Source organism: Oryctolagus cuniculus, chromosome 17, assembly GCF_051225735.1.
Source record: "Oryctolagus cuniculus isolate XC-2025 breed Fujian yellow rabbit chromosome 17, ASM5122573v1, whole genome shotgun sequence".
Classification (NCBI taxonomy): Eukaryota; Metazoa; Chordata; class Mammalia; order Lagomorpha; family Leporidae; genus Oryctolagus; species Oryctolagus cuniculus.
In genome coordinates this window covers 67,606,180-67,611,335 of record NC_142883.1, presented here as the reverse complement: position 1 = coordinate 67,611,335, position 5,156 = coordinate 67,606,180, and the positions used below count along the sequence as shown (strand labels likewise).

The window sequence follows — 5,156 nt, the reverse complement described above, 5'->3', positions numbered from 1 at the left end:
TCTACTTTGTCATCCTTTTGATGTCACTGTTAATTGTAACTGATTTATGGACATTACTTGTCCCAGCTAGTTTGGGTGGCTATAACAAAATATCATAAACTAGGTGACTTAAATACTAAATATTTTTTTCTTACTTTTCTGGAAAGTGGGAACTACAAGACAAGGTGCCAGCAGATTTAGTATTTGGTAGGTCTTTGTTTTGGTTTGAAGATAGTATTCTCTCTGTATCCTTGCAGGGACATTTTTCCTGTATTCTGATAAGGATACAAGTCCTATTTAGTGCTCTATCCTCATGATATAATCAGTAAAGGCCTCATATCCTAATAAAATTATATTGCATGCTAATATTTTTCAATATACAAATTTTGAGGGCAGAACAATATTCGGTTCATAACATGACTAATTTTGAAAAGAAACAAGGAAATAAGGAATGGAGAAAGTGTGGAACGTGTGAAGAAGGAAAGAGGAAGGAAAGGGAAAGGATTCAAACATTTCATTCAAAGAATTACAATTCAAGATCATAATATTCATTTAAAAATGAATGACTTCCACCAGGAAGGCTCCTGCCCCGTGCCCGAATTAGTGAGTGAGGGGGCACAACGCTTGGGGTGAGGGAAGGGGGGAACCCTGTGTGAAAGAAGGAAACCTGGGCCTGCCCCCGACCCGCCTGCCCACCTATGCCTGCTCCTCCTGGCCTCTCACAGTGGGGAAGGGGCTGAGAGCTGAGACAGGGGAGAGGGGCCCAGGAGCATGCAGCGCCCCCCGCGGGGACTGGGGAGAGACAGAGAGTAGCTCCTGACCGAGATGTCTGTGACAGGACATGGGGGTGGGGGGGAGTGACGGCCCCCCCGGGTGGGGTGGAGGGAGTGTGACAGCCCCCCTGGTTGGGGTGTGGGGCGCGGTTACTGCAGGGCCTCCGCCTAGGGGCCTCTCGCCCTTGTGCCTGGCCGGCTGGAAGCCATGCTCCACGCCCTTCACCTCAGGCTCTGTCTTACCCCAGTCGCTGATGCAGGCGGTGTAGGGTCGCCCTCAGGTGAGCAGCTTCAGCTTGGGCATCCAGCTCTGGCGCACGACCCGGCGCGCGTTGGAGTACACGCTGGCCCCGATGGCGTTCCTCTCGCTCTCCTTGAAGTTCCGGCAGTGGTCCTTGAGGGCGCGGCTGTCCAGTGGTTTGCTGGTGCCACAGCTGGGGGCCAGTGCGTTCCGGTCAAAGGAGGAGGCGAGGAGCGGCCGGCAAGACCTGGTGCCGGGTTCCTGAGCTGCGCCCTCGTGATGCACACCTTGGCGCCGGCCACCAGCTGCGGCTTCTCGGAGGGGCCGCCTTCGTCCTGGAGCTTGGGGTGACAACGGGTGCTGATCTGGTCGAGGAGCTGGGCTGGGAGCGACACCAATCTTGTGGCACCTGGATCCGACTGCGGGTTCCAGGAGGGCCTCAACCTTCTTGGCTGTGGGGCCCACGTTCATCCAGCTGTGCACGGTGCACCTGTTGCAGATCTGCCGGCACTGCTCATCCAAGCCTTCCTCCCCGCGTCCTCCTCCTCATGGTAGGAGCCGGGCTGTTGCTGGTGTAGGGGCTCCAGGTGCCCGGGCTCCTGCGCTCCGACCTGCTGGGCCAGCTTTCCACGCCCGCAGCTGCCGCCACTGCCCGGCTGGCTGGCTGCCCTGCCCCACCCCCCGCGGCCAAGGCCACCCTGGCGGGGGCCTGCTGCCAGGGCTGCCGGTTGGCCGCCAGGTTCAGCATGGAGAACTTGGCCATCTTGCAGCTACTGCCACTGCCGCCGCCGCCCCCGGCCACCTTGGGGCCACCGTCTCACAGCCGCTTGGCCCCGGGCGTGCACTGCAGAGTCCGACTCCTGCTGCTCCGTCCTGACCCGTGACACGAGGGGCAGTGGCGAGCTGCAGGCCGGCCAGCCGGAAGTCTGCATCACGGGGCTCTGTGGCTAGGAGGAGGGCGCCCCTAGGTGTGCAGGCCCTGCGAGTCGCCGCTCCGGGAGTTCACCTTTAGGAAGAACTCAGCGCCTTTCTCCAGGATCTCCTGGATCTGCAGGAAGCCCGCCGTGTCCGTGAGCAGGAACTGGTCCTCCACGTTCGTGCTCAGCGGCCCGTGTAGCAGAAGCTCAGGGTCTGCTGGAACGACCGCAGCTGCACGGCCGCCGGCAGCTCCACCAGGGCACTGCGGCTGCTGTTGCACAGGTCCCAGGAGTAAGAGCTGTTGGCGGCCAGCACGGCCCTTGACCACCACCGACACCTCACAGGGCAGCCCTGCAAGCGCTGTTGGCTGAGGCACTCCAAGATGCCATTGCTGAAGTTGGGGATCTCCATCTGCAGGCTCTGCGCCATGGCGGGGCTGCACGGTGGCCGCGCTCCGGGGGCTCCTGGACAGGATCTGCAGCAGCGGTTGCGGCCCCTGTCAGGGGCCTCGGCCTCCGCCTCTGCAGCCTCCGTGGCCTCCATGGCCTCCACCTAAGCAGCTGCGGCAGCCGCGGCGGCCACTCATTGTTGAATTTAATTGTTTTAAAAAATGATGTATAAATGACTAAATTATGTGCTAATACAGATCTAGAAAATATTTGAATTATTGGTCCAAATATGACACCAATATGATATGGTTCCAAATATGTATCTATAATACATTATAGAAAATTATACTGTATCTTATATGATAGTTTCCATCCTAATTCTGGGTAGCTTTTGGACAGAAATCAATGTCTTGATGGATCTAACTTAAGAAAGTCAAAAAACTACAATCCTGGCCAAGAGTGTAAGACTACGTCACACAGTCTAGCACTGAAGATCTCCAACACTTGCTTAAGGAGCAATACTGGGCTTCTACTGATGATGAAATTAGTGGTTAAGACGAGATCATCATCACGGGAAGCTCAGCAAGTTAGAGAGAGAGGCCGGGGACGGATCCCAGCTGTGTGAACCCAGCGCTAAGAGATGGAGCTCTCAGAGCCAATCACACAGTTCAAAAGTCAGCCAGCCAACCAGTCACGCCATCTCACAGAGATTTCAGTAGAGAGAAAACAGAAAAGGCCAGGGCAGGATGAAAGGACTTTAAGCAGGACTCAGTCACAGGCAGATGGTGGAATATCTGAAGCTGAAGAAGCCAAAGGTCAGACAGCTGAACTGGATACTAAAGGGTTCATTTACACACTTCTAAAGTCCCGAAGTACAGCCTGATACTTTTTAAACCAGTGTATTAATTATGTCACTTTCATCTTATCAAATGCAAAGGAAAAATGGGACAGTAAATTTCTGAATCTGTTTCAAATATGTACAACACATATTAGTGAAAGACTTCTAGCAAAGAATTATTCCAATATTCCATTATTCCAATATTCAATATAGAAGAGTATATACTTTTATACCATTTTAAAAGTACGATTTTGGCCAGCGCCATGGCTAACTTGGCTAGTCCTCTGCCTGCGGCACTGGCACACCCCGGGTTCTAGTCTGGTTAGGGTGCCAGGTACTAGTCCCGGTTGTTCCTCTTCCAGTCCAGCTCTCTGCTGTGGCCAGGGAGTGCAGTGGGGGATGGCCCAAGTGCTTGGGCCCTGCACCTGCATGGGAGACCAGGAGGAAGCACCTGGCTCCTGGCTTTGGATTGCTACAGCACGCCGGCTGTAGCAGCCATTTAGGGGGTGAACCAACAGAAGAAGACCTTTCTCTCTGTCTCTCTCTCTCTCTCTCACTAACTCTGCCTGGCAAAAAATAAAAATAAAAAAAGTACGATTTAAAAAATACTAAACAAATAGAAGAAGGAATATCTAATTATAATTAATGGAAATATGAGAAGTGTAAATTAAGTATATCTGCATCAGACTGTAAATTGTGGCACCAGATATGGGTAAGCTACAATGTTAGGAGTGCAGGTGCTATGATTAACAGGATAAACACTGATGTTATCTATAATTACCTCATTTTTACTTAAAACACAGGTAATGAGGGAACTCAGTCTCTGAAAGTAAAGCAAGTTAGGACCTATGCTGAAAGCTGCTTACCTTCAAGCAGACAGCAAAGACTTCAACCACTAAGGAGTAGGGCAGGAAAGTGAGATCAGTGACAGTCCCACTACAGTGGCACCAGATAGACAGCAAGGTGCCTATAACCAGACCTGCATGTGCAGACAGAGACAAACCAGCCCTAACACCAGGTGAAGAGCTGCACCCAGGCAGGAACAGACAACTCTTTCAGCCTGCATCACCTTCAACCTCCTAAGGGCTTGGCACACAACTACAAGATAATGCCAACTTACTCTCAAAATGCGCAGCCAAGAGATCTCCCCCATTCCTTGTTCCCTGACCACAGGCAAGCAAGGAACAAGGTCCAGCCACTAGGGAGTAGGGCAATAAAGTGAGCACAGAACTGCATCACAGATCTGGTAAAACCATTGCTTGGCAGGTACTAACAGTCCCAAGGTCAGTGCTTGTAGACAGAGGACCAGCCCTTGTCCCAAGTGGAGACCACAGCCCCAGTGAATTAGAATTATATCCAGGCCAGCATCACATGTGGTTGGTTATAGTGGTCTCAGATGGTGAGTCCATGTCAACTGTTGGCAGATCATGACAAATTGGCACTTGACCACACCCAATTCTGCAGGCTTTTTTTTGCAGGCTGAAGGGCTTAGGTTTGATCTAGTATTGTAGCATAGGTGGCCACAAAACTGCTCATTCCAATCCTCCCTCAACCCCCAACTCCAGGCAGTACAACACAGAGAGAGTAACTGGGGTTAAAATAAAAGGCAGATGAGTATTCAGGCATTGTATGGAAGCATGGGGCTGGCACTCCAGGAACACCTGAATCCTTACTGGACTTAGTGCCTCTGTGACAGCAAACACACCTGCCTACGTGAGCACCTGAGCAACCACTTCAGACCTCAGGGCAGCATTCCTGCACCTCAGGCACAGCGGACTGAGGGTGGCACCCTTGTGGCCCTGGGCCACCATATGAGCTGCTGCCAAGAACCATGCATTCCTTGAGGACTGAGGAGAGAACCCCATGTCCCAAATGCCACTGTCATCCATTGCTATGAAAGAAGACATTGGGAGACTGCACAGTGCCTACATGAAAATAAAGCCAAAATTCTTACCAGATACCCAAATACACATTTTAGGAAGTCTTTTACACGAAATCAACTGATTAAAAGTGAAAGA

At 51.9% G+C, this 5,156-nt stretch overlaps 1 pseudogene; it reads right to left on the bottom strand.

The window, feature by feature from the left end:
- Positions 1-902: 902 nt before the first annotated feature.
- Positions 903-2,340, bottom strand: LOC127489411 (nucleus accumbens-associated protein 1 pseudogene; annotated as a pseudogene).
- Between the last annotated feature and the right edge of the window lie 2,816 nt (positions 2,341-5,156).